The sequence below is a fragment of the Diabrotica undecimpunctata genome, chromosome 9 (genome assembly GCF_040954645.1).
Source record: "Diabrotica undecimpunctata isolate CICGRU chromosome 9, icDiaUnde3, whole genome shotgun sequence".
NCBI classification, from domain to species: Eukaryota; Metazoa; Arthropoda; class Insecta; order Coleoptera; family Chrysomelidae; genus Diabrotica; species Diabrotica undecimpunctata.
Window position 1 is genome coordinate 3,783,211 of NC_092811.1, and position 23,964 is coordinate 3,807,174.

Sequence of the window (23,964 nt, forward strand, 5' to 3'; positions counted from 1 at the left end):
ATTTTTATCCTTTTTGCCTTTATATACACCATTATAAATACCATATACACCAGTGACCATACGTCACTCTGGGTTTTGGACTTAACTTTGATTTTTCGATACATATTTGTATTTCATCAGTGGTTTTAGGCTTCCCATTTTTTTATTTCTCCTTTGCCAAGAGGCAAGATACTAAGGACTCACAATTTGTAGACTGAAGTGTCTATTGCAGCTCACTTAATCATCGCTACGTTCTTAAAGATAATTCTAAGCATCTCTTTTCTACTGCACTTTTATGTATTTTACAGCATTGACTAAAAATAGTGTTACGATAGATAATGACGTATCATATGACTCAAAACTGTAAACATATTTATTACTAATATCTTTTTTATTCAAGTATTTTTTAGTCTATACCCCAGCCGGCAGAAGCCGCTATAAAAAACCAGTATGGCGTGACCTTCCAGTCTTTTCGCCAAGAGTCAGAAAGGCCGACGAGTTTCTAGACGTATGGGTCCCCCTCCAATATAAAAAACCTGCTTTGGATGGAAGGTCATCGATTCATCGCCGGGATTCCGGAACTAACGGCATTTTATATTTAAAGAAGGAACTCTGCTGATAACAGTTAGTTTTTGAATATCGCGTCGAGTTTTAAAATGTAACGCACGTATTGTAATAAATGTAGATAAATTATAAAATTATTAGTGTGAAATAAATTAGTTATATTGTACAAATAAAGACTTTAAATAAACTTGAAAGTGTTATAAATAGAACCTTCAATATTAAATAAAAAAAAACAATAAATTAGATTAATAATAATAGTATAATAGTTTTTATTTTTAATAATAAAAAGCGAAACATGAACAAAATATTCTAGAGTAATATAGTATGTTATCTTCTTCGTCTTCAATCTAAATATTCCTCGTCTCTGCATTTTGTTTAAGTTTCAGCATTCCGTATGCCATTAACTTTGGCTATTAAAATGGCAATTTGCATCTTGTTAACGGCTTGTCTAAATAATTGAATAGATCTCAGACCGAAGCACTGGTTTTGGATTTAAGAGTTTATCCTTCTACTCGGATCCCTTCTTGCGTCCATTTTTCTCTGGAAAATGAGTTGCTGAAGGCGATATTTCCTGTGTTTTATAACAAGGCCGATCCTGTTATTTATCTGTTCTTTCTAGTACTTTCTTGTTGCTTGTATGGCCTGTCCAGGGTATTAGGAGAATTCTTCTGCATGGTGTAGTTCTGTAGAGTAAAGTAGTAGTAAACTATTAGAGAAGTATATGGTAAGGTTTCCCAGTTTGGACCACTTTTTAAATATCTATTGTATTACACATGTTAATAAATATTTCATCATTTTATCATAAGAATCATTTACTAAATACTATTTACTACTAATGTGGGATATCGGCATCTTTGATTGGATGATTAGTACTCTAAATTGGACCGACTGTAAAACCTATATTTAGACATGAGGAACGTGTTAAAAATATATATAAACATAACACAAACTAATATTCAACGTTTTGTAACTTATAAACTTAACCTAAATGTAAAAAATCTTTATTGTCATGTAATAGTATGAATATCAACCTTAAGTTTTACAATTTGAACAATAAAATATCTTAGTTCTTAGCAATACCACAGATTAACACAGAACAGATCATTGTGTTCTGTTAATCTGTGACGATACATTGGTACATTTTTTCAAGAAACCAAATTTTACATTTAAGACATTGGACCATGTCTTTGACTGATTCAGACTCGCATATTTCTCAATACCAACTGTCAGATTTAGCTACACCTAATTTTGCTACCTTTTTTTCACAACCAATTTTTGACAATTTTTTTTTAAGTAGCTTTAATCGATTTTGAAATATATGCCTCAGCTCGTGCTCTAAGTTCGTTTTTTCACGGGGAACTATTTTGGGGTATATACTTGGTATATTCTTCTTGTACTTTCTTCATCCTGTAACTAAGGTCTTCTTGGTCTTGTGCAATCACTACTTGATCGTCTGCAAAGCTTAACGTATATAGGTATTCGTTCCGTACCGGTACTCCCGTGCCTTCGTATTTTCTTTTCCATATAGTCAAGGCTTTCTCTAGGTATATTTTGAATAGGGTTGGATATGTGGAACAACCCTGCAGGAGCCCTTTTGTTGTGGTGAATTCTCCCATGATTATTGTTCCCATTTATTAAACAATTTATTTTCTTTATACAGAGCTTTTGTAGCTTCTATGAGTTCCGTCTGCATTTCAAATTTGTACATTGCTTCCCATAGTTCTGACCTTGTTAGATGTAGGAAAATTCTGAGTATGGCAGAAGAACGAGCGGCCAATTTTATGTAGGAAATGTCTATTCGCTTAACTCTAGGACCAAAATTGACGCCAATATAGCCGATTAAACAAATTTGATAAAAATCCAAGGGTATACAGTTTTTTCGATTTTCCGGCAAAACGGTGCATAATTTGTAACAACATGTTAATTTCTTTTTAAACAGCAAGTCACCCTTAATCAAAATAATTCAAATTTCAAACAAAATATTCACTTTAAATTTTCAGCAAATACAGATATCCAAGTGGAAATATTTCTCACGAACCGTTAGATGTAGGAAAATTCTAAGTATGGCAGAAGAACGAACGGTAAATTTTATGTAGGAAATGTGTATTCGCTTGACTCTCGGACCAAAATTGACGCCAATATAGCCGATTAACGAAATTTGATAAAAATCCAATGGTCTACAGTTTTTTCGATTTTCCGGCAAAACGGTGCGTAATTTCTAGCCACGTGTTTGGATTTTTTTAATCAGCAAGTCACCCTTAATCGAAATAATTCAAATTTTAAACAAAATATACACTTTTATTTTTCTCGAAATTTTCAGCGATTATAGACATCCAAGGGGAAATTTTTCTCACGAACTGTTAGATGTAGGAAAATTCCGAGTATGGCAGAAGAATGAGCGGCCAATTTTATGTAGGAAATGTCTATTCGCTTAACACTCGCACCAAAATTGACGCCAATATAGCCGATTAATTAAATTTGATAAAAATCCAAGGGTACCCCCTTGGAAAATTTTTTCCAATGTTTCCAAAAAAAAATTTTGTTTAATGTTTTGGTACATGCACTTGGTCCAGCTTATTCCAAACATATGTTTTTTTCTGATCCCTTAACCCCAGTTTGCCGGAAAAGAGGAAAAATCGAATTAAAAAATCTACAGTTTTTTTGATTTTCCGGCAAAAGGGTGCATAATTTTTAGCCACATGTTTAGATTTTTTTAATCAGCAAGTCACCCTTAATCGAAATAATTCAAATTACAAACAAAATATACACTTTTAATTTTCTCGAAATTTTCAGCGAATACATACATCCAAGTGGAAATTTTTCTCACGAACTGTTAGATGTAGGAAAATTCCGAGTATGACAAAACAATGAGCGGCCAATTTAATGTAGGAAATGTCCATTCGCTTGACTCTCGGACCTAAATTGACGCCAGTATAGCCGATTAACGAAATTTGATAAAAATCCAATGATCTACAGTTTTTTTGATTTTCCGGCAAAAGGGTGCATACTTTTTTGCCACATGTTTAGATTTTTTTAATCAGCAAGTTACCCTTAATCGAAATAATTCAAATTACAAACAAAATATACACTTTTAATTTTCTCGAAATTTTCAGCGAATACATACATCCAAGTGGAAATTTTTCTCACGAACTGTTAGATGTAGGAAAATTCTGACTATGGCAGAAGAACGAGCGGCCAATTTTATGTAGGAAAAGTCTATTCGCTTAACACTCGCACCAAAATTGACGCCAATATAGCCGATTAACTAAATTTGATAAAAATCCAAGGGTACCCCCTTGGGAAAATTTTTCCAGATTTTCCAAAAAAAAAATTTTGTTTAATGTTTTGGTACATGCACTTGGTCCAGCTTATTCCAAACATATGTTTTTTTCTGATCCCTTAACCCCAGTTTGCCGGAAAAGAGGAAAAATCGAATTAAAAAATCTACAGTTTTTTTGATTTTCCGGCAAAAGGGTGCATAATTTTTAGCCACATGTTTAGATTTTTTTAATCAGCAGGTCACCCTTAATCGAAATAATTCAAATTACAAACAAAATATACACTTTTAATTTTCTCGAAATTTTCAGCGAATACATACATCCAAGTGGAAATTTTTCTCACGAACTGTTAGATGTAGGAAAATTCCGAGTATGACAAAACAATGAGCGGCCAATTTAATGTAGGAAATGTCCATTAGCTTGACTCTCGGACCAAAATTGACGCCAATATAGCCGATTAACGAAATTTGATAAAAATCCAATGGTCTACAGTTTTTTTGATTTTCCGGCAAAAGGGTGCATAATTTTTGCCACATGTTTAGATTTTTTTTATCGGCAAGTCACCCTTAATCGAAATAATTCAAATTACAAACAAAATATACACTTTTAATTTTCTCGAAATTTTCAGCGAATACATACATCCAAGTGGAAATTTTTCTCACGAACCGTTAGATGTAGGAAAATTCTGACTATGGCAGAAGAACGAGCGGCCAATTTTATGTAGGAAAAGTCTATTCGCTTAACACTCGCACCAAAATTGACGCCAATATAGCCGATTAACTAAATTTGATAAAAATCCAAGGGTACCCCCTTGGAAAATTTTTTCCAGATTTTCCAAAAAAAAAATTTTGTTTAATGTTTTGGTACATGCACTTGGTCCAGCTTATTCCAAACATGTGTTTTTTTCTGATCCCTTAACCCCAGTTTGCCGGAAAAGAGGAAAAATCGAATTAAAAAATCTACAGTTTTTTTGATTTTCCGCAAAAGGGTGCATAATTTTTAGCTACATGTTTAGATTTTTTTAATCAGCAAGTCACCCTTAATCAAAATAATTCAAATTTCAAACAAAATATACACTTTTAATTTTCTCGAAATTTTCAGCGAATACGTACATCCAAGTGGAAATTTTTCTTACGAACAGTTAGATGTAGGAAAATTCTGAGTATATCAGAAGAACGAGAGGCCAATTTTATGTAGGAAATGTCTATTCGCTTGACTCTCGGACAAAAATTGACGGCAATAGAGCCGTTTAACGAAATTTGATAAAAATACAATGGTCTACAGTTTTTTTGATTTTCCGGCAAAAGGGTGCATAATTTTTGCCACATGTTTAGATTTTTTTTATCGGCAAGTCACCCTTAATCGAAATAATTCAAATTACAAACAAAATATACACTTTTAATTTTCTCGAAATTTTCAGCGAATACATACATCCAAGTGGAAATTTTTCTCACGAACTGTTAGATGTAGGAAAATTCTGACTATGGCAGAAGAACGAGCGGCCAATTTTATGTAGGAAAAGTCTATTCGCTTAACACTCGCACCAAAATTGACGCCAATATAGCCGATTAACTAAATTTGATAAAAATCCAAGGGTACCCCCTTGGAAAATTTTTTCCAGATTTTCCAAAAAAAAAATTTTGTTTAATGTTTTGGTACATGCACTTGGTCCAGCTTATTCCAAACATGTGTTTTTTTCTGATCCCTTAACCCCAGTTTGCCGGAAAAGAGGAAAAATCGAATTAAAAAATCTACAGTTTTTTTGATTTTCCGCAAAAGGGTGCATAATTTTTAGCTACATGTTTAGATTTTTTTAATCAGCAAGTCACCCTTAATCAAAATAATTCAAATTTCAAACAAAATATACACTTTTAATTTTCTCGAAATTTTCAGCGAGTACACACATCCAAGTGGAAATTTTTCTCAGGAACAATTATATGTAGGAAAATTCTGATTATGGCATAAGAATGAACGGCCAATTTTACAGAGTCATAGCCTTTCTCAGGTCCACAAATGCCAAGTGTATATCTCTATTTTTTGCTTTTTTCTTTTCCAGCAGTTGTTCCAGTGTGTATATGTGGTCTATGCATGATCTTTCTGGCTTGAAGCCTGCCTGATCCTCCCTGATTTTGCCTTTTATCGCTTGCTCTATCTTTTCTCGCAGTATCTTTCCATAAAATCTTCCTATTGATGATATTACGCTTATTTCTCTGTAGTTTTCGCATCGTTTTCTATCTCCTTTGTTAAATATAGATGTCATATATGCCTCCGTCCATTCCTTTGGGAGCTGTTCTCCATTTATGGCTTTCTGAAATATCCATTTTATCATCCGCTGTAATTTTTTTGAGCCGCACTTTATAAGCTCAGGTGAGTTGCCTCCAGGTCCCGGTGCTTTCTAATTTTTGATTGCTTTTATGGCCGATCTTATTTTCCTGTCTGTTATTTCTATTTCTTGTTGTGAGGAGCTGCTTCGTATTCGCCTGTTTTCTTTTCCAATGAATTGTGGTCTTTGTTCTGTTAACAGTTCCTTGTAATGGTCCTTTCATTTTTTGTCCTGGATATTTCCCAATCTAGTTTTTTCTTATGAGTTTTGTTTCAATCCTCTCATAACTTTCCATGACTCCGAAGTTCTTGTACCTCCTATGTATGTTTCAATGTTTAAGCAGGTTCTTTCCCATTCTTAATTCTTTTATTGTGTTATCTGTTTTTTCACTTCTCTATCTTTTTCTCTACATTTTTCATAAACTTCATCGTTGTTTGTAGTCAGCCATTTTCTGTATAGTTCCTTTTTTTCTTTAATTATTCTTTTTGTTGGTTCATTTATTTCATAATAGCGCTGTTTATTTGTTATATGTTCTTTTTCTTTAAGGGCTTCGAATGCTGTTTGTTTTATAGTTGCCTTTATATGCTGGTATATTTCTTCGATGTTGCCGTATCTAAATTCTATTAATTTTTGGTCTAGACGTTGTTGGTATATTTCTCTTATTGATTGTTCTTGGAGTAGTTCTATATTGTATTGTTTTCTCTTATAGTGTCTAAGAGTCTTGTTATGTTTCCAATTAATACCCATTTTTGCTGTCAGTATTTTATGGTCAGTTCCACATTCTGCTCCTCTTCTGACTCACACATCTTTTATCTTCAGCTTTCAGCTTTCGTGTTGCTTGCGTCCATCTATATTTATGAATATTTTTATATCTAAAAAATCCTTTGGTGATTTTTAGGTTGTTCAGTTCGCATAATTCAATCAGACGTTTTCCGTTATCGTTTTGTTCATATCAGTAAACAAGCCAATATTTGTGTTCTGATTCTTTGGTTACTGGACCTTACATCTCTCTGACATTATAAAGACAAACAATTTTACTCATATATGGGAAATGAGTTAATTCACATGAACTTAAGATTGTGAGTATTGACTCATTTCCCATCTACTAGTATTATAGACACACATAGGCAACCTTTTCATCATTTACAAACAATTTTTAATTGAAAATTAGATTATCAATTAGCTCTGTATAATGAAAATAAAGTGTCCATTAAAATGGGAACAAGAATTATAGGAGACTTCACCACAACAAAAGGGCTCCTGCAGGAGGAATGGGAGTACCGGTACGAAACGAATACCTATATACGTTAAGATTTGCCTATCAAGTAGTGATTGCACAAGACCAAGAAGACCTCAGTTACATGATGGAGAAACTACAAGAAAAATATACCAATGCTGGCCTAGATATTAACCTCGCGAAAACAGAGTACCGATCTAAAAGTGAAGAAGACATAGAAGATCTACAGATTGACGACAACGTAACAATTAAGGGAAAGGATAAATTCAAATACTTGGGGTTTATAATCACGAAAAAGGCAACAACAGAGAAAGAAATTAAGCAAAGATTAGGACAAACAAGAACAGCAATCCGACAACTTAACTCAGTATGGTGGGATAGTCACCTAAATATGAAGACAGAAACACAGATTTATAAAACATTAGTGTGAAGTATTATGACATATGGGGCGGAAAATTGGATTATAAACAAGAAAAACAGCAGTAAGATAGTAGCAACAGAGATGGAATGCCTGCGAAGATGCTGCAGAATAACAAGAATGGATAGGAGAAGTAATGACGAAATAAAGCAAACAACATCAATAGAAACAGACATACTAACATACATGGAAAAATACTAAAGTGGTATGAACATGTAAGAAGAACTAGCGACCACAGATGGATAAAGAGCAATTTTACTTATTTTTTTTTATTGTGATGTTAAAAAAAATGTATTGGTGAAGTATCGCCGTTTTCTTAGTGTAGGTATAAAACGTATATAGGTAATGAAAAAAGCTTGACCTTCCATTACCGAGAGCGGTATAATAAATAAAAAGCTGTTATCTGGTTATTTTTCATCGAACTAAACCGCGGGATTCCGGAATCGGCAGTTTTGCCATTCTCTCGGGTACGCACCTGTCCATTATCCAAATTAATCATAAACAAATTTTAATCGGGAAATATGAGACGGCGAGCGAGCACTGCAAACACAATAGACGAAATTATTGTTTGCATTCGAATAATGGAGACATAATGGAAAATGAAAATTAATGAAAAGAGAGCATCTCTTTTATGTCAGAAGCATTGTACGAACAATACAAGACTTGGTCACAATAAACCTTGGCGACACGTCTAATAACGCTCCCGGTACCTCACTCCCCATCACTATCACCATACCACTCCAATTTCATCATAATTAAATTCTCTTATATCCATCGCCATTGTTCTGTATTATAGTTGAGTTTAAACAATGTTGGAAGACGCTTATTCTGTTTTGTGCTCCGCTTGTTTTTATTAAGTATCGGACGACGCTGCCCGTCAATGGAAAATGCCAGTAAATGGTGTTAAAAAAGAATACACATAATATAACATTCAATAGACTTTACCAGATATCTATTTAATTTAAACAAGGGTAATTTCTAATAACAAACAATTATACATGTCCCAAAAATAACATAATGTACGATTAAACACATATTCTGTTATGTTTTAAAAAACTATTAAAAGAACTAAGTGATTCATTTAAGAGATATTTTAGAGAGAAATATTTTAAATCCAGTTATGTTCATATTATATCCCAAATTAGTCCTTTGGTGGCAAAGATAAAAAATAATATTGACAGAAAAGGGCCGTATTGGAATATCAAAATTAGCAGATCGCAAAAGTTCGGGAAACTTCACAATACCATATTGATTAACTTAAATAGAAATGTAAAACTAATTATAAAACGTACACAAGTTATCTACAACTCATATGCAGTGTATTAAAAATTTTATCTATGCTTTCTTTAATTTTTCCTGTTACTTTTTGAGTGTCAGATTGTCACATTTTCATAGCGAATTGACGCTAAAGACACACCCATGAATGATAGAGTATCTTTAACGATAATATGACCAAAAAGATGTAGCCTTACTAATATACCAAAGATACCAAAATCACATCAAAGAGTGTCAATACATATCAGAAAGGATTGTAACAGCAAATATAAGAATAGAAAAGAAAGACCTCAACATCATCGGAGTATACGGCCCAAAAAATAATAAGCCTCAATCAACAAGGAAAACGTTTTATACAGAGGGAAGATGATAATATTGGGGGATTTTAACGCTCGAATGCAAGGCAAAATCCGAGGAAAGCGAAATATGGGAAGACGAAGAATATCCTGGCTTAAGAACTTAAGGGAATGGTTTGAATGCAGTAGTGCAGAACTTTTTAGAGCGGCAGTCAACAGAGTACGCATAGCCATGATGATTTCCAACCTTCGATAGAAGATGGAACTTAAAGAAGAAGAAAGCTCGAATAAGCAATCAGATAATACGCGGAATTTAGTAAAAACATAACGAGGATGCCAAAAACGGGGAACTGATGCTAAATTTCTGCACGAATAACGAACTTAGAATAAACAACACATTTTTGACCACAAAAACCAACACAAATATACATTTAACAACTCCCGTGGACAAAGATTTTTTTATAGATTATGTCATAACCAACAGAGATATACATCCATCGAAAATAATCGACGTAAGCTGCCTCAACTCAACAGATGGAGGTAGCGACAATAGTCTAGTATTATGTAAAATATATATATTTGTTCCGTGGTTGTGTGGATGCGTGTGATAAACTTATTTACCACGAAAACAAAAATAAAAAATAATAGAAGCGAATAAAACGTAGAAAAAATATTTAATAATGTGTAATTGTATTACGTGTTAATAATATTTATTTTGTAAAACGTAATTAATTCTCGAAGGGACGGTATTTTTTGTATATGTATCGCGGACCGATGCAAATGGTGTCTCAATGATTACTGAAAACTAAAACTCAACACAGAACACGCGTTCTTACTTACTTACTTAGTCCTAAGCCTTCCTACCGTTAGGTGTAAGGCTGCTGGGGTTAAGATTTGCACTGTTGTCTCCATGCTATCCGGTCTTGTGTTAGATTTCGTGCACTTTCCCATGTCAATCCTTTCTTCTCAACTTCTTTTCTGATTTCGTCTACCCACCTAACTCTTGGTCTTCCTCGTTTGTTTTTCCCTTGCATTCTCGTTTCAAACACTCGTTTTGTTAATCTTTCATTCGACATTCTACACACGTGCCCGAACCATCTTAGTTGCCCCTCTACTATTTTTTGGTTTATTGGTTCTAGTTTTAGGTTTTGTCTGATTGTTTCGTTTCGTATTTTGTCTGTCCTCTTTCTGTTTGCTATTTTCCTCAGGAACCTCATTTCCATAGCATTGACTCGAGATTTTTGTCTCCCAGTCAATGTCTATGACTCGCTATTATAGATGATTGTAGGTCTAACTACTGATTTAACGACTGCCGTTTTGACCTTCTCCGGTATTTCTTTTTTCCCCAAAAATGTTGTTTTCATATTGTTAAAAATAAGCTTCCTGTTCGTCCCATTCTCTTATTTATTTCCATGTCTTGTTTACCGTTTTATTCAACTATTACTCCTAGGTATTTAAAATGTTCCACTTGTTCTAGTTGTTTTCCGTTTAATTGTATTGCGTGTGTCTTTCTCTTATTTGAAATTATCATTGTTTTTGTTTTCTCTGTATTTATTTTCATATTTATGTTTGACAGTTCTTCTTCTAGTATTTCAAGGTTGTTCTGTAGGTCTTCTCTGTTTTCTGCTATCAAAACCATGTCGTCTGCAAATAGAAGCTCTGATAGTTGAGTCTGTTTCATTTGCCAGTATCCTAATGTTAGTTTTCTCATTCTTCTCTTGGCTTTCTTTATTGCTTCATCCAGTACCACTGAGAACAGCAGTGGGCTCAACACGCATCCCTGTTTGACGCCTTGACTTGTAGTAAATTCTTCGGATTCCTCGTTGTTGGTTCTCACCGTATTTGTATTATTATTGTACATATCCTTTATTACATCAATTGTTATCCTGTCAACTCCTCTTTCCTTTAATGTCCTCCATACGTCCTTTCTTTGTATTCTGTCAAACGCCTTTTCCAGATCAATAAAGCATTTATGTATTTCTCTATTTTTATTGATTACTTTCTCACTTATTTGTCTTATTGTGAATATGTGGTCTTGCGTGCTTCTGTCCTTCCTGAATCCACATTGTGTATCTTCCATAGTTGGTTCTATTTGGGTTTTTATTCTTGTTTCTATTATTCTTGCGAATACCTTCCCAGGAATACTTGATATAGTAATACCTCGGTAATTATTACAGTTTCTCTTGTCGCCCTTTTTGTGTATTGGTAGTATAATGTCTTTCTTCCAGTCCTGTGGTATTTCTGCTCTCTTTATGATATCATTCATTAGTTCTTTCATGCTGTCCACTCCCTCTATTCCCATGAATTTTATCATTTCCGGGGTGATATCATCCTTGCCTGGTGCTTTGCCTAATTTAACTCTTTCAATTGCCTTTTCTAGTTCCTCTGTTGTTATGGGTTCTACTTTTTGTTCTTCATTAATTTCTTGTATCTCCACTATGTTGTCTACGTCTGTATGAGTTAACTCTTTGAAATTCTCTCTCCATCTTTCCATTATTTGTCATTTTTAGTCCAAACTTTTCCCATGACCTTTCTTTTGCTGCTTTCACAGCTATTTTAACCTCTTTTCTTTTTTCTTTATATGCCTCATAATCTTCAGGGCGCTTTGTACTTAGGTATCTCTTCCATTTTTCTTTTTTGTTCTTTACTTTCCTTCGTATTTTGTCCGTCCACCATTCAGTTCTCCTCATGCTATTATTTGCTATTTTTGTCTTCCCGCAAGTTTCCTCAGCAGCTATGATTAAGCTGGTCTTGAGATTTTCCCACTTTTCTTCTATACTTGCAGTTTTTGCTCCCTTTTAAAATATTGTCTAATTTTTCTTGAAATATCTTCTTATATCTTTCTTCTTTTAATTTGTAGCTTTTTACTTTTTCATTTACTACCTTTCTCCTCTTTTCTTCCTTTTCTTTTGCTGTTCTCATTCTCATTATTACTAGATGATGATCACTGCCAATCTCTGAGCCTCTTTTAACTTTCGTGTCTTGTACTCTTTTTCATTTGTTGCTACTTACCAAAAAGTAATCTATGATTGATTTTTCATTTCTACTTTCTTGTACTCTCGTGTATTTGTGTACTTTTTTATGTTTAAATTTTGTATTTGTTATAACAAGTTTATTCTCCATACATATTTCTATTATTCTTTCACCATTTTTGTTTAGTATTTCTTCTCCTTCTTTTCCCATGCATTCCTCAATTCCATTGTTATTATTTCCGACTCTACCGTTTAGATCTCCCATTACAATTATATTTTCTTCCCCATTGTCAATTTGCATTTGGAGCTCCTCGAAAAATTTATCCTTCTCTTCCTTTTTTGCATCTTCATTTACTCCGTAGGCTGTTATTATTGTCCATATTTCATCGTCTATCAGATTCATTTTCAGCGATAATATTCTCTGGTTAACATATCTTTCTTCTATAACGTATTGTAGTCTATTCGGTGCAATTATTATCCCTACGCCTTCTTTTGCTCTCTCCTTTGCATCAGCTCCTACCCAAAATAACCAATATCCTTTGTGTATCTTCTTAAAACCTCTTTCTTTCATTTTCGTTTCCGTTATTCCTAATATTTCTATTTTTTGTCTGATCATTTCTTCTACAAGTTCTACCTCTTTTCCATTGATGCATTTTTATCTCTCCTTTTTTCTGCGGTATATCTTTCATCTTCTTTCTATTCTCATCCTTGTTTACCTTTGCATCGTGCTTTTTCCTATCGTTATTCCTATTCGTCGCCCTGGTCGTCATTGTCAGGCGTTCTTTGTTTTTAAAAGCCAGGCCATAAACTTTTATTATCGGGCTGGTCGTTATATTAATTTCGTTTCCCATAAATACAACGCACTCAAAATGTATAATTAAATCTGTAGTAAATAAACATATTGAAAAAACACATTTCTATTTCTTATGTTTATAAAACGTAAATTTGCGAAAATGTAAATTTTAATATAAGATTGTTGTTATTTAATTTTTGAATACAAAAATTTAATTCGTAATTAGCTTGTCGCTATATATTCTTTTATATAGTTGTATAGGTCCCCTACACTATCAAAGTTTTTGCATATGAGTTTTTCATCTAATCGTTTTTTGTACAGTATTTTTGAGCTTTTGTTGTTAAAGGTTTTCAAGTTGTACTTAATTTCCAGAGTTGTTTTATTTTGCTGTTTTTTTTTCTTAACTTCCTAGCAAGTTTGGAGTAGTTTAATGATGCGCTGGCTGACTGCTTCCCAGGATGTTATGTATCTTCGTAGTCTTTTTTGAATAGTATACGGAATACCTAAAGATAAAAGTACCCAGCAAGGAGTGTCCATTAGTATGAACACTTTTTGCTGGGCACTTTTATCTTTAGGTATTCCGGAGAAAAAATGGTCGTATTCTCCAAGGTTCTTTGACCCTTGCCCCTTCTTTTTGGTCTCAGTAAGTACTAAAATATCCATGTTTATCTGTTTCTGAAATTATGTCGTTAATTTTTTGTGAGATACCTTAATAATCCAGTAAAATAAGGCAAACAAGGGGGCAAACCTCGGACTGAAAGATAATAAGCTGAAAATTTGCATACGTCTTTATTTTGATGGTATAAAACTTACCCTCATATAATCACGTGTCGGCGACTTAAGATATTTAAGGTCAAAGGTCACGAAAATGAGTTTTCTGCAAATATCTCGTTTCCCTTACACTTTATAACATTTAAGGTGGTAAGAAAAATTGTAGAATGGAAAATTCTCTTCAATTTTTGTCTCAGGTACTTTTATGTACCAGCAACCCTTCTTAAGGTAGAGCGCAAAGAGTGGGGGACCGCTTACCTGTGTATACGGTAACGCGAAGTCAGCCAGTAGGATTCAATAAATAATAAGTTATATAGTTAATTATTCACTTAAAATACTATTATTATCATTAAATTTTTATTATTTATTATTTAATAGACTATATTTATAGATATTAATTATAAAATATATATTTTATATAATATACCTAAACTATTTCAACAAAAAAACTGCTCTGTACAAGAATTATTTGAAAATGGAGTACGTATTTTCTTAGCAGCGTATAATTCTCCAACATCAGAAGACGATATAGACTCTTTTCGATAAACACAGTTCATTAAATCAACAAGACTCAACAAACCAGTACAGTTATCAAGTCTTCCACCTTCAAGTGCAGCAGCTCGTCAGCATATCATTCGTGTCCATTATCAGACCCAAATTTGGTTGGGAAATGATTTAGAACCCCAAGAATTCGGCTGGGTAATGCAAAATGAATTTCTGGAACCAATAACAACATTATTACCGCCAGCACCAGAAGAACTGCTGAATACAATATTTTGCAATTGCAAGAAAGGTTGTGGTTCTAATTGCGGATGCAGGAAATCAGGATTGCAATGTACTTTAATTTGTGGGCAGTGTAATGGACAATCATGTCTAAACGCTTCATCAACTTCAGATGATTTCAATGAAGAAAGTAAATATGCACCTGATATTCTTGAATATTTTTATTCTGATACTTTAATAAACGAGAATGATGATGATGAATCCGATATTGAGCAGTCAGAGGAAGAAGAAGAAGAAGAAGAAGAAGAAGAAGACGATGAAGAAGAAAATTAATACAAAAATATTAACCATACATAATAAAAGAATATATATTATATTTGTAACTTTAATAAATGGATTATTGGATTAATAAATAAATAATATATAATTTAAAAAAATAATAAATATGATTTTTTCAGTATTTAATTAAATATAAAAATGATTATTGTTGAATTCTGCACTTGATCTTAATTTATCGTATATACAGCTGTTAAAAATATCATTAAAGTTCATTTGAAATATTTCATTTAATATTGTATGTTTGTTAAAAATAAAATAAATATTATATAAAAATATATATTTTATAATTAATATCTGTAAATATAGTTTATTAAATAATAAAAATTTAATGATAATAATAGTATTTTAAGTGAATAATTAACTATATAACTTATTATTTATTGAATCCTACTGGCTGACTTCGCGTTACCGTATACACAGGTAAGCGGTCCCCACTCTTTGCGCTCTATCTTAAGAAGGGTTGAAGGTACATAAAAGTACTTGAGACAAAAATTGAAGAGAATTTTCCATTCTACAATTTTTCTTACCACCTTAAATGTCATAAAGTGTAAGGGAAACGAGATATTTGCAGACAACTCATTTTAGTGACCTTTGACCTTAAATATCTTAAGTCGCGGACATGTGATTATATGAGACTTTTGAAGTAAGTTTTATACCATCAAAATAAAGACGTATGCAAATTTTCAGCTTATTATCTTTCATTCCGAGGTTGCATCCTTATTTTACCGGACTATAAAGTTACGTGTACCAATATTCATATTCCGTTTTCTTAGCTTTAGTCGTCTTCGTTTATTCAATCTTTTTCGAGGCAGGCTACTGGAAGTTATAACCTTTGTGGTATTTAGTGAGTATCTAATGGTTAGCCCGATGCCTCAATCCCCCATACAGGAAGACCGGAACTTTGATTTCGGAGTATCTCTCTCCTAGACTGGTTGCCCTTACTGGGGCTCAAAGAAGACTTTCTTCCCTTCTTTTTGATTTTATACTAGCCCCATAACCAAATGGCCTTCTTTGCCCTCTAGACCATTGTGAAGAGTTTCTTCTTCGCCTTGGACGCTGTTGTGGACTTCATCCGTGATCCTGGACAAGGGACCCTTAGCAGGTACTATTTTTTCGGGCCAGGAAACACCTATCGATATTACTTCTTCAAGTGCCATCTTCGCGGCGGAGGTCGGCAATCATAGTAGCTATTCGAACTTTTGAGACGGCTGCTCTGAAAAGTTCATTTGATGACATCCGTACCACTCTCTCAGGATGCGCAGCCATGACATTCTACGCCTCCCTATGCTTCTCTTTCGTTGGATCTTTCCCTGCATAATCAGTTGGAGCAAGGTGTATTTCTCTCCACGTGTAATATGTCCGAGATATTCCAATTTTCTTGTTTTAGGTGATTACACTATAGAATAAAATAATAAAAGAAAAAGAATGGCACAAAACAATTGATTGATGATAGAATAAATGAAAGTGAGATAAATAACAAAGATTTCTATAAACTATTCATTAATTTAAAAGTAAGAACGAGAATTTTTTTCTTAAATTCTCTTGCTTTTTATAACTACGTTGAACAAACAAAAAGGAAGTGATTTTCCACATCGTTGTTGGAATAACAGCAAAATATATATATTAGGGTAGTTCACGTCAGTGTTTACACAATACATATGTTTCCGATTGTCCCTGATAGATGTACACGGAAGAGCGTCCATTATTTAAATAACCAATCCATTAACAAAGTAAGTGTCCCCGATTCCAGTGACAATCCATAAAATCCAACGGGAAATGAAATATTGAAACGCATAAACCAAATCGAGTTTTGCATTCTGAATGGCCGACTCTAGGTCGTAACTTTATCAATTAATAATAAATTCGTTAGAAACACTGGCAACCGAGACGTCTCTGCGGGACGAGAAACGAGGGAGAGAGGTCCGAACGGAGTCTGTGCATTTCCGCGAACCACTTTATTAACGGCATTAAAAGTTAGGTGGAGAGTTGTTTAATATTTATATGCGATGAAAATATGATTTGGGAAAACTTGCTCGCTTATCGTTCGTGCTTCGAGCGGTAATTTTGTTTTACAAATATACGAGAAAACTTTCTAACCAATATACAAAAAAAAAACAACGCATGGCTGCGGTGTGCATAAATGGAAAAGTATTGGTCTCCAATTCCTATTTCTCATTAACAAACTTTTCAACTTCTATATGACTATATAAAAAAATGTATATCAAAGTTAAGGTCGACGAGGTAGGGTGACAAGGATGATCAGTGATAACTAGTGATAATCATGCTGCACAGTATAGGATACATGAAGGAATAATATAATAAAAGAAAGTAAAGTCAAGTAGCAGTAGACTCGCTCTATAACGGGAACTGAAATGGCAGACTAGTTACCTCGTTATAAGCCGATCTCGTTATATCAGACAACAGTACAAGGTCTGGCTATTAAATAACGAGACTGCACGCGCAGAAGGCGTCCTAGACGGAAAGAGTGGAAAACGAATGCAGCATTGGATAGCTGGTCTAGGTCTAAGCAGAGAACAACCGAACACAGAGAAGCGACAGTCCTTTGAAGTTACGTGGACAAGCCGCCAATGACAGCTAACAACCAGAAAATTAATAGTCAGTTGTCATATCACACAATATAAATTCTTAAAAGCGTAGGCGCAAAATTTCGGGCCAATGTTTTTTAAATGCATTCATTTTTTTCGAATCCTGAAAAAACTAATAAGTATTTTTGAAAAATTTAAACGCAGAATGAAAGACTACATTATTACTGAGGGCCGAAAGTCCCCGAAAACTTCTATAATGTTTATTTTAATAAGTTACAGGGGTGAAAAAAAAAAGAGAAAATTTAGTGTGATTTTTAATTTCAAATATCTCATTCAAAAAAACTTTTTGTTTATTCTAAGGGACTTTCGGCCCTCGGTAATAATGTAATCTTTCATTCTGTGTTTAAATTTTTCAAAAATATTTGTTAGTTTTCTCAGGATTCGAAAAAAAGATTGTATTTAAAAAGCATTGGCCCGAAATTTTGCTCCTACGCTCTTAACGAAACAAAGAAATTACTAAAAATCTTAAAATTACAACAGAACAAGCCTTCAAAATTGCAAAAACATGGTTGCAAATAAACAAACTTACATTAAATTATGAAAAAACTAAATAGGTACTCATCTACTTTTTGCTATATACAAAAGTTGTCTGCCAATTTTTAATTCGTTAAATATAAATAACAGAGATCATTGAAGGTACTGCGTCATGCGCCAATGTTTTTCTTCTATTTCCTTTTACAATAACATTATCTTCAAAATGCAGTTCACAAATCCTATAATTATTATAAAGTGAATCCATTTTGAATAACAAATCTTCTCGTCTGCAAGCTTCTATCCACACTTTGGCACTACAAATTTTTAACAAAACAAATTTTAAACAAAGAACTTTTTCTGTAATTATAAATAATACTTTATTACTTACAACTATAAGAGTATTAGTATATGCTAAGTATATTGTAAGTAATGAAATATTTAACTTTTGTCAATATCTAATCTTAATAAATTTACAGTTTTCTCCTGACTAAGTCACAAAAATGTCACTAAATATTGAGATATGCAACAAATAAAGTTTTAATATTTTTTATTTGTAATTCCCATTTAAAACTCCTAAATATTTTATGTACTTCAATCCATATATTTGATCTTTTTTATTTATATTTAACGAATTAAAAATTGGCAGACAACTTTTGTATATAGCAAAAAGTAGATGATTACCTATTTAGTTTTTTCATAATTTAATGTAAGTTTGTTTATTTGCAACCATGTTTTTGCAATTTTGAAGTCTTGTTCTGTTGTAATTTTAAGATTTTCCCAATTATCGGTCTAATTATGTTTCCAACAATTTTTAGTTTGAGCATTTTAGTAATTTCTTTGTTTCGTTTAAGAGCGTAGGCGCAAAATTTCGGGCCAATGCTTTTTAACATTTTTTTTGGAATCCTGAGAAAACTAACAAATATTTTTAAAAAATTTAACCACAGAATGAAAGATTACATTATTACCGAGGGCCGAAAGTCCCTTAGAATAAACAAAAAGTTTTTTTGAATGAGATATTTGAAATTAAAAATCACACAAAATTTTCTCTTTTTTTTTTTCACCCCTGTAACTTATTAAAATAAACATTATAGAAGTTTTCGGGGACTTTTGGCCCTCAGTAATAATGTGGTCTTTCATTCTGCGTTTAAATTTTTCAAAAATACTTATTAGTTTTTTTAGGATTCGAAAAAAATGAATACATTTAAAAAACATTTGCCCAAAATTTTGCGCCTACGCTCTTAAATCAAATATTTTCGTGTATAAAACCCTCTATATATTTTTATTTCCTAAAAATACTATATTCGTATTGTTGTCTTCGAGCGCGCTGACACCCGGCCACCATCTGTTGATTTTTTGACCTGAGACTTCGGAGACTTGCGTCTTTCAATAAAAGAAATAGCACTGACACCAAATTTAATGTTTTCATTTTAAACTATCCCTTGGCAGACTAAAGTTTATTTTTTATAGCTCGGAAAGACACGTCTGCGTCGGCTTACTGTTCGAAAGTCAAACCAATACTATTATGTAATAACTAATAATAATTACAAAGCAATAGTAATTACCTGTTATTATTCTTAGGAAATCTAAATAAACTTATTCCTTTTCCTGTCACAGATGAACAACCGCGAATCGCACAAATATATCCAGACATTTTAAATATAAATTAAACTTTTAACTATAAATTATAACTATAAACTTATATATTTAACTATAACTATAACCTTTTAACTATAAACTATAACTATAACCTTTTAACTATAAATAAATTATATAAATGGTCAAATGCACTTATTGTGTCGAGTATTTACCATAGACGCCTACGGACTATCGAAAACAACCAGAATTAAAGAATAAGCACGTGTTTTTGACAGTTAAACAACCAGAATCGGGCATGCGTATACAAAAATGGTACACGCTTTTCGACCGTTGTGTCGCTTCTATGTGTGTTCGGTTATTCTATGGTCTAAGTGTCTACTCTTTCAGTACGAAAACATGTTTTTGTCGCTGCAGTAGTATTTTTTCTGTAGAGGTTAGAAAAGAACGTGTTTTTTTCTCGTGCCGATAACAATGTGTGACGAAAAACATGGGCAACGGATTAATGTGAAATTTCTCGTTAAATTATAAAAAACTCCGACTGAGTGCTATAATTTCTTGAAAGAGGCCTATGGTGAGAATTCTCTATCTTTTGCGCGTGTGTTCGAATGGTATAAAAGGTTTTCTAAAGGCCGAGAGAGCGCCGAAGATGACCAACGTCCAGGTCGACCTGTCTGTGTTTCAACTCCGCAAACAGTGACCAAAATAAATGAAATTGTGCGCGGAGATCGTTGTATGAGCATTCGGATGATTGCTGAGACTGTAAAGGCCGATAAAGAAACTGTCAGAAAAATTTTACATGACGAATTGAACATAAAGAAAGTCTGTGCGAAGTTGGTGAAAAAATGTTGGAAAAAAATGTTGAAGTTGGAAAAAATTTGACCCCTGACCAAGGCTCGTGCGTCAACAGATCTGCTCAGATTTTCTTGAGAGGTTACATGAAGAGCCTGAATTAATGGAAAACATCATCACTTGCGATGAAACCTGGATATTAAAATACCATGTTAAAACTAAGCGACAATCCATGCACTGGAAAACTCCTGCATTGCCAAGAATGAAAAAAGAAAGGATGTCGAAATCAAAATTTAAAGCCATGCTAATTGTTTTGTTGATTATTATCATTATATGTCATTGGTCATTATATGACCAATACTTCTGTCATATAATGAGAGGACCTAAATATCGCTTACTCCGGTTAATCATTCAGGGTAAATCGAAGGAAAACGTTGGGTCGGAAGAAAACAACTGTCCTGGCTGCGTAACATTAGACAATGGACAGGTCGAACGGTCGAGGAACTGTTTCATCTAGCTGCCGACCGAGAATCATTTCATCAGCTTGTCAATATGACGATAGCCAACGCTTGAATACAAGCACGGCACACAAAGAAGAAGAATTGTTTTGTTCGACATTAACGGCATCGTGATGACTGAATGAGATCCTGAGGTTGAAACTGTAAACCAAACTTATTATTTGAAAGTTTTGGCAACGCTGCGAGAGCGAGTTCGTAAGAAACGGCCGGAGTTGTGGAAAAACAAGCCATGAATCTTGCACAGGACAACGCACCCGCTCATAACACGCTGTCTGTGAAGCGTTATTTAGCCGCTAGATGCATTCCAGTGTTCAAACACCCGCCGTACTCGCCTGATTTAGCACCCTGTGACTTTTTCCTGTTTCCGAAGATCAAGTCTGCCTTAAAAGGAATCCGGTTCGAGTCGATGAAAGAGGTCAAGCGAGAAACGGCGGAGCTCCTAAAAGCTCTAACAAAAGAAGACTTCCAGCATTGCTTTGACCAATGGAAAAAACGAATGAAACGGTGTGTGGCGATGGAAGGGGAATATATTGAAGAAGAGTATTCGATTGTAGAATAATTTTTAAAATAAAACTCTTTTTTCATGAGCAGTCCCGTTATTTAATAGCAAGACCTCGTAATACTGTGCATACATATAAATTATGTAGTTTTCTAAAACATTAACCTTCTATAGCGAAACCATTAAAACAAAAATCTGTACTCACATTTTTTTCCAACTACATAATTTATAAAGCTTATTTTCATGGATAACATAAACTATTGCTTCTGCAATTGGAAGAAGTCTACCATTTTTGACTGCTTTAAATTGTCCAGTATCATTCTATCTTTTATATTTTCTAAAGATGAGAGACAGATGTATGCTTCTTCATTTGTGTTTGCATAAAGTTTCTTACAACGTTTAAAGCACTTCTTTAAACCTTTTTGCTTAGATTCACTGCGATTGTCTTCTCCATCTTTATCACTTTCGTCACTGACGATAACGCGCTCGTTATTTTATTACTTCTGCGATAACTTCACTCGGAAGATCACAAACAATGACGTCATCATCAATGGCAATGAATTCAGCAAACTCGTCATCATTGATCAGTTGGGTTAATTCTTGATCTTGGCTGGCAGATTTATTACTTCCGCGATAACTTCACTCGGAAGATCACAAACAATGACGTCATCAACAATGGCAATGAGTTCAGCAAACTCGTCATCATTGTTCAGTTGGGATAGTTCTTGACCTTGCTGTTGTATCCTCAACCACTCTGCTACAGGATATTCATCTTCTTCGTCTCTGTCCACCCAACATGACCGAAACATTTTCTGATGGTTTTTTTATCTACGAGTGTCCATGCTTTATGAATGAAATTTATTGCATTTTATAAAGTAACAGATGAGTCACTACGGTTTTCCAAATTATTTAGGATCCGCTTAACTAAAAAAGTTTTCCTTGGTGAACTTTAAGGGAATTTATGATGCTCTGATCCATCGATTGCAGAACAGATGTGCAATTTGTAGGTAAAAAAAGAAGTTAAATGTTTTTTAAACCCTTAACTTTCGAATGGGCTATACAATTGTCAAAAATTAAAAGAATATTTCGATGTTCCAACTCTCTGTCCCATTTTTAAAGTTCTCCACTAAAAATCTCTGCTGTCATTCACGATTTTTTATTAAATTTATATGTGGCAGGAAGCTGATTCATACCTCAGATTTCTCAATGACGACCAACTCCCTTTTTTCGAAACCGGACGTGTTGGCACACGCAAGTACAGTTACCTTTTCTTTTGATATCTTGCCACCTATACAACGTTCATTTTTGAATTTGAGTGTCTTATTTGAAGTAAGTTTAAAAAAAAGTCCCAGTTCCTCGGCATTGAAAACATTATCGTCACTGTAATTTTGTCTTATTATAGGCCATGACTTCAACCAGTTGTCGGTGACTTTCTTTGGAAACACTCTTCGCTTCACCGCAAATTTTTTCACACGTAATTTCGTGCCTGGCCTTAAAACGGCTCATCCACCCACTCGATACTTTAAAAATCTCATCACCACCTAGCGCCTACGAAAACTGTGTTGCTTTTTCTTGAAGCAGTGGTCCACTTATTGGAACATTCGCAGCCCTGTTTACAATAAACCATTTGACCATTACAGTATCGAGTTAGAAATACAATAAAATATTGAATACTGTCAAAGTAAAACTTTTCCCGTGATTGCTGATATATTTGCTTTAGCAGCTTTTTGCTACTTTTCAAATTTCCTCCTATTTTTCTTGTCCACTTTTTTCAAATTGCTACATTTTTCCTTCCCTGCTCATTATTTTCTTACCACTACCCAGTAAAAACTGAGATACATAACAATACACTGTGAAAAACATCAAATGGACCCAACCAACCAGAAAATAATGAATTATTTTAAGACACCTGCTTTTGCAGTACACATCGCAAAAAGTTCTGTTGGTCAAAGTTGTTCCACCCTACACCAATGGCATCCTCTATGTTCTGAACATGAAAAATGTTTGTTGTAGTGACAATCGAAATTATTCCTGCAACGCTTAAGCGTTTACCCCTGCTTACCCTCTTGCATATACAAAATTACCACGCCAAGGGTTAAATAATGGATTTGTAAGCAGGGTCGTATGTGAAATTTTTAATTTTCATAAATAGAGAGTTTTTGCAATCTAGGATTCAAAGCAAATGAACTAAACACGAGAATGTTTGTCTATTTGGTTTAAAAAATTCACTTAAAAAGTGAATGAAATTTTTGAAGTTATACTTCTATACGCGCGCTCCACGTTGGAAATTTGTATGGGAGTGAATCTGTAAAATCATTACATATGTAAGATGATGAGTAAGAGAGAAACAGAAGATATATTTTCCCTCTCTTCCTCTCTTGAATATAAAAATGTTCCTTTTGTATATATAATTTAATATTATATATATTATATAAAGATATATATACATATAATATTATACATATAATAAAATATTTATTAATATTATTATTTATGTGATATGGTTTGTATTAT